This window comes from Chanodichthys erythropterus, chromosome 20, assembly GCF_024489055.1.
Source record: "Chanodichthys erythropterus isolate Z2021 chromosome 20, ASM2448905v1, whole genome shotgun sequence".
Taxonomy (NCBI): Eukaryota; Metazoa; Chordata; class Actinopteri; order Cypriniformes; family Xenocyprididae; genus Chanodichthys; species Chanodichthys erythropterus.
The window spans coordinates 10,953,655-10,968,294 of NC_090240.1; the positions used below are offsets into that span (position 1 = coordinate 10,953,655).

Genomic DNA, 14,640 nt, shown 5'->3' on the forward strand with positions numbered 1-14,640 from the left:
ATCATGAATAAGTCACGGCTGAAGGGTATTGTTAGGCACGACGTGAAGCGTGACTTTTGCACGATACAGCACTAGCCTCGAGTACCTTACTGATTTTATAAAACGGTTACCACACAATACAAATATTAAAGCCAAAAATATGCATCAATGCAACTTTTTTGGGTAACGCTTTAGATTACAGCCCGGAAAGTACTGCGTAATTACAAGGAATTTACAGCATAACTTTCAATAATTATGGTGTAACTATACAGTAAGCATGTGTAAGTATAGGGGAACAATATGTAAAGTATTGGGAATAAAGGGGTAACAACCAGGAAAATAACAAATTATTTATACTGTAATATAACTAAGGGGAAAGTATGACATTACGGACCGTAAATTAAAATGGAGCTTGTTACCCTCTTATTTCATGTAGTTACAGGGTAAGTATGACATTACGGCCGTAAATTAAAGTAGTGCTTGTTACCCTGTAACTACATGAAATAAGAGGGTAAGTAATTAATAAAATGCAAACAATCTGATATCACTGACTCCGAAACCTTTATTTGAAAAACAACTTTATTAAAAACAGGTCTACAACACTTATTTTTAATTTTTTTAAATCAACTTTTCATTTCAAACTCTAGAGTCCTGACAGAAAGTAACAAGTTTTGTCCGTTTTTTGGTTGTTGTTTCTCGCTTGGCTTCCACCTGCTCTTGTTTCTCACCTGATGAATCTTAAGAAGTAATCCCGTTGCTATTCTGTATTATAAGAAAATACAGTACACCCCGAAATTTTCTCATGGTTTAGACTATTCATTTTTTTGCTTCTGACCAACTGTCACCAGCGCCTGCATGAGATTCGACTTCGTGTTCGATGAAGCACATTGAAATGAGCAACGTGAAGCTTTCATGACGTTCTCGCGGGAGATTCGTGTGACACTCACGCGAGAACTGCCGTCTCTGTTATTCTGTCTTGTTTGTTTCTCATTCTCATTATCTGTTATTGTGTATTTTGTTGTGAGCATTACTAAAAAAATAAAAAATAAAAAAAAAATAAAAAAAACTGACGGCATCCAACATCTGCGTGAGTTTCTCGGCACGCCTACACTGTAACAAGTTTCTGTAGTTTTCACAGCATTATTACTGTAAAATGAACAAATCCTTACTGTAGAACCTGTACACAGCATGTTGCTGTAAATCTGCAAAGCATCATGGTTAAATTTTAATGGTGGGTAAATTCTACAGTAAATTTATTTTTTGCTGTGAATCACAATAAAGACATTTTGAGCAGGACTTTTTTCAGCAGCAGACACTGAGGAGATTCCACAATTTCTTTAGGATTTGACTTCAACAAGATAACTTTGCTCATATTTTGCAATGTTACGTTAATTTACCAAGGCCGTCCTCATGTAAATTTGCCTGTGTTTAGGAGTGCGCCAGGAGAGAGATGCAGAGAGCGGCACTAGTAAGCCATTGTAACACAGTTCGTAAATATGGGAAGAAGGAGGCGGGAACCGGCGAACATTCAACGTAACTTTAATGTAAAATAAACAAAGAACAAAACGAAAGTAATGCTGGCAGACCCTCGCGGACGTCTGCCGGCCACACAAACATAATAAAACATAAAATAAAATCCAGGCCTGGTGCTCTATCGTCCTTCACTGTAGTTGCTCCTCCTTTTATGCCTCCGGAGCTCCTCCGTGAGAGACTCGAGGCCGGCACGCCTCGCAGGTGACGCTCATTATCACTCGCGTCACCGGCCTCGCGCCGTTCCCTCACGGCTCTCGCCCGCCCTGCTCGTCACATACCCCCAACGTCCCTTGCAGGCCGGGGGGTACTCCCGCGACTGCGCTTACTCCCCCCCGGGGCCTGTCTCGGCGGCCGCAGCACCTGGGGGTAAGGACAGACGAGACGAGACGAGAGAAAGGAGACGGAAGCAAGGGGAGTGACAGGACGAGAGAGGGGAGAGAGGAAAAAGCGAGAGGTAAAAAAAAAATTCTTGGTCCGGTTCCCCGACACACTGCCGCTCGGTCCTCAGCCTGCCAAGAGGCTCTTCCTCGCGGTGCCACATGCGATGGCACTGGACGCATGGTGGACGGCCCGAACCTCGACCGCCTCCTGGCGGCCGGCGTTGGCTCCTCCGTCTGGAACTCTATGCACATGCACGTGTGTTAGCAAAGTGCGCTAGCCATTTCTTCTTGTTTTTCTAGCTATGGCATGATGAATCAAATACTGAAGTGGGCTGAAGTAAACAGGTAAGGATTTTAAACAGCACACCATTTTTCAAAGGGTCATGTTTTCTTTCTTTGCCAGGCAAAATACAGCAGCTACATAGAATAGATGCTAGCCTTTTTTTAGTGAACTCCTGCCTTGTGGAAGCATAATATGCCATTGTATTGTCATTGTGTTTGTATTTAACCATCACAGGACCCTTCATTTACTGTTTAACTCCTTACTTTTAGGCTGCATCAAAGAAACCACAACAGTCATTTCAGGTACGCGCTAACTATGCATACGATATGTTGAGTTTTGCTTTATAGAGAAGGGAAATGAGCATTATAATATATGGTGACTGGTTCAATGAGTTTTATTCGGGAATTTGATCGATATGGAACTTCATTGATACAAAATGGATATGACAAACTATGTATGTATCGTTGTGTTGTGGCCAATCGATGTGTTGTCATGACCTCAAGTTCATATGTTCTCAAGGCCACAAGTTTATTGTAAAAAATCTACATGACATATAGCAACATGCTTTTCATTTGTTTCTATAGTAACTGTCTTTAGTTAATTTGGTTTTAGCTGTGTTTGATTAATTAGTCTTGTTTGTATTAACTAGTTAAGTTTTGCCTTGTCTCCATTCTCTGTTTGGTGTTATGATTATGTTAAGGTGTGTCACTCTGCCTGTTTAGTGGATTGGCTTGCCTTTGAGGGATTTATTAAACTTGGTATTGGATTTATTAAATTCTGCAATAGTATTTTTCTGTCTGCCGGCACACACACCCATTGTGTGACAATAATATACAGGGAGTGCAGAATTATTAGGCAAGTTGATTTTCTGATCATATTTTTTTTCCAAGCACATTTTACCAATTCCAATCCACATCAATCTTAATAACTACTATTAATATTGTTTTTAATCATTTATAAGTGATATATAATTGTTCATGAATGCTGGAAATGAAGAATGCCCTATATTCAGGTGTGCAGAATTATTAGGCAGGTTTTCTTTTACAGATAAAATGAGCCAAAAAAGAGATTTAACTGAAAAGTCAAAAATTATTAAATACTCATGAGAAGGACGCAATACTAATGTAATACTAGAAATTGCAAAGTTAAAGCATGACCATTGGACAGTGAAATGCTCATTGGGTCAGCGGGGTCATACAAAAACAGCTGGAGAAGAAAAGACACGTTAACTGCGAAATAATTAAGAATTAAGGTGAAGAATTAAGTGTGAAACCATCAGGAACCCTTTAGTCTCCAGCGCCACCATTTCCCAGTACTGAAACCTACCTGGAGTCTTCAGAAGTGTGAGGTGTCAGGATCTCAGAGACTTAGGTTAGGTGAAGAATCCTAAAAAGCGACCTGCTCTTAATAAGAATCACAAGCTGAAGTGTTATAAAGTACATGAAGACTGGGTTTTTATAGGCCTTATAGACAGACAGCTTGAGAGTGACTCCTGAAGGACCAGCACCACATCCTCTTGTACCACTGTTTGAAGAATTTATCTTCCAGAATCTGGCAGTAAGGTGTGGGAGTTCACTTTTAGTCCATCTCTTATCCTGAAATGTCCATTTTGCAGAGATGGACTAAATGATCTTCCAAAACTTACTGCCAGATTCTGGAAGATAAATTCTTCAAACAGTGGTACAAGAGGATGTGGTGCTGGTCCTTCAGGAGTCACTCTCAAGCTGTCTGTCTATAAGGCCTATAAAAACCCAGTCTTCATGTACTTTATAACACTTCAGCTTGTGATTCTTATTAAGAGCGGGTCATTTTTTAGGATTCTTCACCTAACCTAAGTCTCTGAGATCCTGACACCTCACACTTCTGAAGACTCCAGGTAGGTTTCAGTACTGGGAAATGGTGGCGCTGGAGACTAAAGGGTTCCTGATGGTTTCACACTTAATTCTTCACCTTAATTCTTAATTATTTCGCAGTTAACGTGTCTTTTCTTCTCCAGCTGTTTTTGTATGACCCCGCTGACCCAATGAGCATTTCACTGTCCAATGGTCATGCTTTAACTTTGCAATTTCTAGTATTACATTAGTATTGCGTCCTTCTCATGAGTATTTAATAATTTTTGACTTTTCAGTCTGAGTTAAATCTCTTTTTTGGCTCATTTTATCTGTAAAAGAAAACCTGCCTAATAATTCTGCACACCTGAATATAGGGCATTCTTCATTTCCAGCATTCATGAACAATTATATATCACTTATAAATGATTAAAAACAATATTAATAGTAGTTATTAAGATTGATGTGGATTGGAATTGGTAAAATGTGCTTGGAAAAAAAATATGATCAGAAAATCAACTTGCCTAATAATTCTGCACTCCCTGTAGTATAATCGTTACAATGCATCATTAGGAAAGTCACAAAGATGAGGAAACATTCAAGGACGCTTTAATGATGAATTCTTGGAAAACGAGAATAAAAAGAAGTGCTATTTGTCACAAGAACTGATGAAGACTAAGGGAACATTATAAGCATGAACAAACAAAGGGACCTAATAAGATAATTAATGAGACAACAGGTGAACAGAATGATTAATCAAACAGACTGATAAACTAGGTCCAACAGGGAAGAACCAAAAACAATGAAGACAGCATACATGTTAATATAATACAATATAATGTAATATAATGTAGCCATTATGCCATAATTGAAAATAAAGTGTTTAAATTTATAGTAAATGTATTAATGTTACAGCTTGGTTGTATGTATATGCACAAAGAGGAAGATAAAGGGTAGAACAGTCTTTAATAAATGCACAGGCAAGTAGATCCACAAACTGGCAAACACAAGACACAACCACACATATGCTGCGTTCCAATTCGCCTACTTATACTACGCCCTAAAAGTATACTCTTTCTGTGAACAAAAAGTACTTACTTTTGAGTGTGTAGCAAAAGAGTAGACAAGCTTTGGGACATACTAACACGTCATACAATCGCGTCTTTGCTCTCTGTCGCATCCTGTCACCGTAAACTGGCCTGTCAATCATCTTACATCCTCCACATTTCATTTAGTTAATTTCCTACCGTATCGGAGAGAAATGCAGCACGTTGATCTGCAGTCGCGGGTCTTTCATGTGGAGAACTGTCCTCATATTAATGCATAACGATGAATTTAAAAGTTAATGGCCATTCGGATCTTTATAAAAGTCCACATTGGTATTTGCAGATGAAAAATAACACGGGTAACATTAAATATATATTTTCTATCAGGTTAAACTGATTATTAAGCTGCATTCACGTCACCTCGTATTTACCGGAATCTTGAAATGACAACACGTGACGTTATATTCGGAGCTGTTCACGTCCTCGGACTGGGAATTATGCGTTTCCATGACACCACTATCAACGCCTAGATGAATCTACAGCGGTCAGGTGGTACAGCGGCCACGTGGTACATCTGGGAGCTTTCAGAAAACTCCCAGCTTACAAGCTGTAATTACGAGCTAAAGTCCTAAAAGTCACTCAAATCTCTCAGCGTCGATCGCGTATATCCGCCATATTTTGTAGTTTTTTAACACTTTTTACTCGTGTTTGTAGTTCTGAACTGAATCCTCGTCCAATGCGCAATGGGTTGTGGGCAATACTAGCCTCTAGTCTATAGTGTGCACGGATCCACACTTCGAAAATCTACCGGAAATAGTAGACCATCCGGGGACTTTTGGCATACTCTTTTCAACATACTATGCTTTGGGACACACTTATTTTAATCTCACATACTATTTAGGATGGATAGTATGGACATTGGAACGCAGGGATAGAACGATACCGGACAAGGATGAACTGAAAACACAAGACTTTAATACACTGACAAACGAGGTGGGTAATGGAACACAGCTGATAGTGATGATGAAAGTGATCATTAACTATGGTGACAACCCTTTATGACTATCCTATGTTGCTAAAGTCATTCAGGTTTGTTTATGCATTAAGATGATGTTTCCTCAACACAGAACAAAGCCATGAAATTTTGGGATCGTCAGCTCAGCTCCCTAACTCCTGAGCTTGTGAATCTGTATATGGTGTACATGAATCGCGGCACTTGTAAGAACAGTAAAAGACATTGGCTCACACATTGGGACTCAGATGTCTCTAGTTCTGGCGACAACACAATGTCATTATTTTATAACCCAACTACTGGTATTCATGAACAGCAGCATTTTCTTGTTACATATACGTGCATCAATTCAGGGATAAAAATTAGTTAGATTATGCTAATTACCTATCTAGCGATTATGTGTCGTTATGTGTAGTGAGTTGGCTCATGTGATCGAAGTTTCACACTTCAGAACTTACATTAAGGGAGCATAGTGAGCATTGTTGCTCCCTGATTTTCATGGTGCATTGTGGGACTTATAATAAAATTATAAGTTCGTTCAACTTCCGGTTAGTGAGGTCTGATCGCGCTCTGACAACGGAAGTGATGTCTCGCGCTCATTGAAGTATATGGGTGAGACATCACTTCCGTCATCACAACGCGTTTTTTGACCTCACTAACAGGAAGCTGAACGAAGTTGGACATAGTGGTGTATTAGAGGTAAAAAATTATATAAATACTGTTCGGTTTCTCGCACAAACCGATCGTTTCGTGTCTTAGGACATTAATGTGTCGTCATGAGCCGCAGGTTTTAATTTTGATTTGTCTAAGCAAGTTTTTTTTACTGTTATAGTTGAAGTTCCCATCTACTGCTATTATTTGACTGACAGACGGCAGCGGTTGCAGTTAAAAATCATAATTTGCGTTCGACTGAAGAAAAAAATGTCACCTACATCTTGGATGCACTGGGGGTAAGCAGATAAACATAAAATTTTCATTTTTGGGTGAACTATCCCTTTAATGAGTGTGTCAGTCAGTTTTACATTGAAAAGACTGAATTGTTGTGAACACGGAACAAGACGCAACTGACAAATGCTTTGACTACCGCTGTTAGTCACGGGAAAACCCCTTAACTGTTAATGATCTGGCATCAGTCTGGACATCAAGGCAATCAACATCAAGCCAAGAGGCTTTTCTGTGTGGAGTTTGCATGTTGTCCCTGTATTGGTGTGGGATTCTTCGCGGTGCTCTGGTTTCCCCCACAATCCTAAGTCATAAGGTATAGGTGAACTGGAAGCAGTTAATGTGAATGTGTGTTAGTCAGGATGTTTCCCTGCCTAAGGCCTGAGATGCTGCAATAGGCTCCAGCATCTACACAATGACAAACAGTTTGGAAAATGGATGGATGGAATAATAAATTAAGTGGAGGCAGTAGCTGGATTCAGCCTTGTGTAAATCTACTCACTGAACCTGTGCATGGACATATACTTTGTACAAAACATATGAAGTATAAAGTCACTTTATGATTTGCAGACTAAGTCCATTTATAATAATGTTTTATCTCTATTGTGTATTTTACAGGAAAAGAGATGTGCTTTTTAGCATGGACTTAAATTCAGCAAACGTAGAAGCAGTTCTGACTGGTATTGGCAAGCTATTCCACAGCTTAGGGCCCACTACTGCGAAAGCTTGGTCTCCCCTGCGTTGCAGATGAGATCGTGGTACTAGCAAAAGATGACCATTTTGGGATCTAAGTTATCTCGAAGGATTGTACAATCAAACAATCAAATCAGATAGATATTTGGGAGCTAAATTATTGAGAGCTTTGTAAACGAAAAGCAAAATCTTGTAGTCGATACGGTATCGGACTGGCAGCCAGTGTAAAGAACGTAGGATTGGTGTAATATGATCATGTTTGCGGCTACCTGTGAGTAGACGGGCTGCCGCATTTTGGACCATTTGAAGGCGAGAGATGGAAGAGAGAGGTAACCCAGAATACAAAGAATTACAATAATCGAGTCGAGTTGAGATAAAAGAGTGAATAATTGTTTCCAAACTTTTCCTGCTTAAGAAAGGTTTGAATTTAGCTAACCTACGAATATGATAAAAACTGGTACTAACTATGGTGTTGGTTTGTTTGCCTAATTTAAGACCATTATCTTGGTGAAATCCTAGATCTTTAACATCAGAGGTAAGATAAGGAGTGAGGGTACCAAGGTTGATTGAGTCTTCATTTGGGTGCTCTTTTGGCCCAAACTGAATGATTTGGGTTTGGTCATCGTTAAGTATCATAAAATTATTTGTAAGTCATAATTTGAGTTCATGTAGGCAAGCCTCCAATCTCTTGTATGCCGAGTTATCTTTATATTTAATAGGTATATAAAGTCAAGTCAAGTCACCTTTATTTATATAGCGCTTTTTACAATGCAGATTGTGTCAAAGCAGCTTTACATTGATAACTGGTACATAATTTGGCTGCACAGCAGCTCTTAAATAATAGTGTCAATGCAGGCAGATCAGAAGCACTGTTGAATAAATGTCAGTAATACTATTGAATATCAAATGTCAAGTGTTGTTGACACATAAAGTTGTGTGTCGTCTGCATAGCAGTGATACGACACCCCAAATTTATGCATAATTGATCCTAGGGGTAACATACAGCAGAAATAATAACGGTGCTAAGATCGATCCTTGGGGTACACCATGGTGATGTGAGCCACTGAAGATGAATGGACATCTAAATTGACTGTAAAGAGTATTCAAGCCGAGATAAGAGAATCTTGTGGTCTACAAAATCAAAAGCAGAGCTCAAATCTAAAAGCACTAAGGCCATGGTATCACCAGAATCTGTGGTCATTAAAAATCATTGGCTACGTTTACATGCACCCAAATAATCCATTTGTAAACCATTTGGCACTAAGGCCATGGTATCACCAGAATCTGTGGTCATTAAAAATCATTGGCTATGTTTACATGCACCCAAATAATCCATTTGTAAACATGTAAACACCTTAATCGATCCGATTGAGCTTGATCCGAATGAAATTTCGATCAGATTGGAAGGGGTGGGTTATTCCTTTTCTAATCAGATCCAACAGCAAAAAATTAGCATGCAAACGCTTGAATCCGACTACTTTCTCAATTGTATTCAAAAGTCTCTGGAGCACATGCATAGTGCAATGTTGACACGCATTACGCAGTGCGCAGGTTTACGTTCACGTCTTTAGTTGTAAAGATGTATGCCAACAGTGGCGTATGTATTCCTTAGTCATAATATTGTAAATCTTTCCGTTGTAAAACAAGAATGGGAGCCAATTGATATCACACAAGAAGCAACGTGCAAACGCGAGAGTTATGCCTGTGAAAAAGTCTCAACCTCGGTCAGTATTCACTACAGAAAGTGAAAGTAAAAAGTGACGGAGCTGTCTGATGCTGCATTAACGGAGCATATTCTCTCAGAGACTAATTTCAACATAATATGCTGATATAGTATATAGGCTAACTGTCTTAATTTATTCCATTATTTCTCTTGTGGCCTTACATGGCTAGTGAAAAAAAATGATAATAATAGTATTTTGTGTAAACAGTTTTTTTAAATTTTTTTTTTAAGTCAGTGCTTGAAGTAAAGCTGCGCTTAATTTCATTGATGACAATATTATAGCCTACACTCTTAATAATTTTATAGGCCTATAATTCATTGTATAAAACCTAAAAAAACAAAAAACAAACAAAAAAAACTATTAATTTTCAAAGATAGCAAATAGCCTAATCTAATAATGAAAGAAAGAAGCCTAATAGTAATTTAACAGGCCTACATTAATTGGAAATGCCAAATCCTCTTGCCAAGATGTGATGCTTTTGACAATATCTCTGGCTATCATAGATACATGATCATTGTCTGTTGACGTAACCCGGGTTACCGCGAGTGATTGATATGACGTTACACACGCAGAGCACGTGCGCAAAAGTTTTAATCGGAATGTATATAAAACACAAATGGATATTTAAATCAGATTACAATGTTTAGAGTACATGTAAACAGATCTGCAGTCGGATTCATTCGGATTGATGAAAATTGGTGCATGTAAATGTAATCGGTAATAGAGGTAATTGGTAATAGAGGGAGCTGGGCTGCGTGGGTGATGAGTAAGACCAAAGTCCCTTTAAGACAAGTCATTTCACTCGGCGGCCATCTTTGAAACGCCTCTCGGGCATCCTGGGCATCATGCAGCTCCTATCTCTTTGAATGGGGAAACATCAGATTCTCCAAAACTGTCGAATCATGACAAAAAAAACTCAATTTTTTCAGGCTGGATTAAGCTAATGCGCATGCGCAGACCTAAATGCGCGTCTCTTCGGAGGCGCGCGTCTGACTGTTTCTATAGAAACCGGTGATTCTAACGGCCGCTGAAGTGAGGCGATGACTTTACGACTTCGCGATTGGCTCTTGGCTTTAGAAGGCGGGACTTATTCCGCCATATTGCGCGTTACACTTTCTCCCATTCAAAACAATACGAGTGACACGTCTTGTGTTATTCTATGGTCTTTGGTAAGACTCCTAGCTGTCGGAATGCAACCCAAGAGACTTTGGCATAGAACAATCATAAACGATCAGTGAATGACCATATAAAAACAGCAAAGTCAATAAAAACATAACAAATAGTACAGAGAGCGGACGGCACGCCACAGACATCGGCGCCATCTTCCCATCATCCGGTTTAGATCCAGCAGTTTTCAAAGTTAAAATGCATATTCTGTCCCTCTATGTTCAATAGTATGGTATTAGTTTGCCAGTGCATTTCTTTATTTTCCCACTAGGGGTCAGTATCTCCTTTAGTGTTTTTTGGGGGTTCTTCTTTGATTATATTTTGCATGCGCTATGACGGCGCTCTGTTGGTGATGTGTTGAGCCAGCAGGCAAAAAGTTTGTTACACGCCGTTTGAGAAAATGTCTGGAGTTGTTGACACACTACACTCCTCTCAGACCCCTTATTTTTGGGAGGCTTTGACATGCCATAATCTGTAAGTAATAAATGGCCAATTTTGTTTTTCTAAATGTTCTGTTATTTAAGAGGTTATTTTGACTCTTACAAGCAAAAGATGTTTGTTATCTAAGTCGATCTAATGTTGCTAGCTTCTGTTGGCATGCGGTTGCACAGTTTCTTATAAGTCAATGTCAGCATTGCTTTTAACACAACCTAGGTCGTCAGGTTGTTCATACGGGTTGTCAAAGTAAAACAAAGTAACGTTAGCTTTTGTTTTCCTGTGTAGCTTTATCCAAGGCTTGCTGAGTTCACGTTCTACTAAATTTAGCTAAAAAGAAACAAATGCAATTGACTGCAGTATATTCTGCAACCTCATGGTGGCAAACTGAAGTATTTAAAATGTAATCTTGTGATTCTTATATCTTGAATTCTCATCACTTCCAGCATTTAAATCCGCAGCAATGTGTCTTGGTTTGTTAAATAATACATTTTCCTTGTATGTTTACAGTTTTACAAAATCAGAAAAGAGAGGTCTTCAGTAAAGGCTCTAAGAAGAAAACTGTGTCCTGTCATTCATGGAGCCACACCTTCTCTTACTGCATGCTTAGCTCGCTGCATAGGCTGAGTAGCCACACACTCAACCGAGGGCAGAAGAATGCATTCTAATATTAGCAGATTCTTTGTTGGGTCATTCTACAGAAACGTCCACTTTTCTGTCCCTAGACTTTACAGAAATATTACACTTGAAAAACACTTTAGGATTACAATTTTTTTTAAATATTTTAATATGAAACAATGTTATTTGAAGAATTAAACCTTCTTGAGCCAACAATGTGGCAATATTTGTTTTTTAATTAATTATAAAAATTCCAAGCACCACAGAAGTGCTCGTCCCCACAGTCATGTATACTGAGGGAAAGTGCTTTATTTTGAAAGAAAAAAAATCACACTGATCACATTACTTGACTTCCTTCTTCCTATTTCCTAAAGATCAATGAAGAAAGGCCAATGGAAAGTCTACTATCTCTTTTCAATTATCAGAAATTTTAATTACAAAAATTACAATGTATTATTTGTGAAAAGATTACTAGAACCCTCGATCAGCTTCAACACATGCGGTTTCTCTTTTTTATTCGATCAATTCTTTGCATACACTGCATCACATCCTATTCCCACACTGCCCCCTAGTGCCTATAGGCAGGAACTACATAACACATCAGAATTACAAATCTATATTCAACAACTTGAATATTACATCCCCCTTTTTTGAAAGCTTGACATACTATGTCAATGATCAAAATATTGCAGTTGTGCAAATCCTTAAGGTATAACATACCAATGCAACAATCAGTATACATAAGAAAAACAATATAACAACATATCAATGGTAGTGACAATAATTATTATTATTTTTTTTTTATAGGACAGCGATCCACCTACACCCTTTACAATTATAGATCAAGGACAACTCTTGGTTTCACTTCACGTCCTGATCTGGTGACATAACGTGGGGCAACAGAATCAGTGTTATTCGTGTCTGACTGATTTGGTTGGTCCGTGGGTACTGTGTGCAGAGCGCTTGACGAAATTTTGGGCTCTGCAGTGATAGGCTGTGTTTTATGTTGCAAAAGGTGATGGCGATTACTGCAGAAGACTTGGCCTCCTGCAGTACGTACATGGGAAGACCTGAAGGTGTCAGCAGGTTGAATGACTACAGCAGGATTCCAGCAACCCGGTTCCTGAATTCGGACATGGTCTCCAACCCGTAGTGGTGTGAGTGGTTTCGCAGACCTGTTGTAGTACTTTCCTTGATTTTGTTGCTTTTGTTCACTGTAACAAAGTTTGTATAAATAGGAAGGAAGACAAGGATCGGCGTTGACTACTGGCTGCTTTATTAGTGCAGAATCAAACAAAAGATGTGCAGACAGTCACCAAGCGGTCATAAACAAAAAATAAACACACCAAAATCACAACAGCAAGTCTCCAGGAGTGTGACAGCCAGTAGTCCTTCTCTCTCTCACTCCTGTTTCTCCTGGCGTTAAATACTCTCTCCACGCCAATTACTGCAAAAGAGACAGGTGTTTGTTATTTACGCTTAACCCACTCATTCACCGCGAGTCTCTTGACGCTCTCCCCCGCTGGACCACGCCCCCTTGCCACATACCCCCACCACCCGACTCAGGCCGACATAAGTCTAATTTTTTTGTGATTAGTATTCACTAAGTTACAGTTAATTTTCTGAGAACTACCAGATTGGAGTTCGTTCAGAGGGAGACGAGAGATCACGCATCATATTAGTTTTCTTTATTTTACAAAAAGAACAACATTTTGTTGTTACTCTGAGTGTACACAAATAAAAGAAGATATTCCACAGCTTAAAATGGTGTATAACTGTTGTATAATTGTATACAATTGTATAACTGGTGTATAAATGGTGTATAATTGTATGTGCAACATTGACAGAGTATTTTGAGTCTCTTTCACACTGGTTAGAAAAAAAACGCAGTGGTCACGCCGGAGTGACCACCGACCCGAGGGAGTTAATTATTGCAAAATATGGATAGGTAAGCGACTGTCCAGGATGGAGAGGTTGACCGTCTATGGTTCTGAACTGTTCAAACGTGTGTTTTAGCGTCTCATCCTGAGACTGCTCCAGGGGAAAATCATCGCGCTCCGAGAGAATAATTCTCTCGATTTCGCTCTGTTCCCCTTGAGGCAGTACCCAGTGGTCCTGGTTCAGTCTCTCCTGCCTGCACACTCGCATTCCCTTCCAGTGCATTTTTTCCCCAAGAGGCATCCGTACATAAAACCCCCAATAATTCTGTAAACGCTGGCCAATTCATTCCCAAAATCTGTTTCTCCTGGCATTAAATACTCTCTCCACGGCAATTACTGCAACAAGAGACAGGTGTTTGTTATTTACACTTAACCCACTCATTCACCGCATGTCTCTTGACACTCTCCCCCGCTGCAGCATTCGCTGAACCACGCCCCCTTGCCACATTCCCGCCTTGCATAAACATCATTTCCACTGACAGTTTCAGGTTTCAGCTGTTGATTGGTAGTTGGTAAAATAGAGCATAATCTTCTGCTCATCAGTAGTTGGGCAGGTGATTTGAAACCATCCACTGGGGTGTTCCTGTACTCCAACATACTGATATATGGGTCTTTCCTGTCCGCTTTTGCTTTATCCATTAGTGATTTGGCAATTTGTACTGCCTTCTCACTGAGCCCATTGTTCTGTGGGTAATGCGGGCTGCTCGTGACGTGCACAAAGTCCCCATTATGAGCAAAGCTTTCAAACTCTTTTGAGCTGAATTGAGGCCCATTGTCTGAGATAACTTTTTCAGGGATCCCATGTGCTGCCAATACTTTTTTCAGTTTCAGAATCACTGCAGCAGCTGTTGTGCTCTTGAGCTTCTCCAAATCAAAGTAACGTCTGTAGTAATCTACCACCACTATGTTGTGAACACCAGTCAAGATGGCTTTCTAGGGACCAGTTTACGACAGGGCCCCTCTCTAACTGCCGGTGTGTAGGAAGATGTGCTTGGTGATTGGACACCACCGTGATTGGATCTTTGGTGAATGAACATTAATAAATGTTCAGCAACATCA

At 39.5% G+C, this 14,640-nt stretch overlaps 1 long non-coding RNA gene across 1 annotated transcript; it reads left to right on the forward strand.

Annotated features, from left to right (window-relative positions):
* Window positions 1-2,128: 2,128 nt before the first annotated feature.
* LOC137009670 (uncharacterized) lies at window positions 2,129-12,744 on the forward strand. The gene is made up of 3 exons (XR_010892939.1): window positions 2,129-2,237; window positions 2,445-2,477; window positions 12,657-12,744. It is a non-coding gene; the product is annotated as an uncharacterized lncRNA (long non-coding RNA).
* The last annotated feature ends 1,896 nt before the right edge of the window (window positions 12,745-14,640 follow it).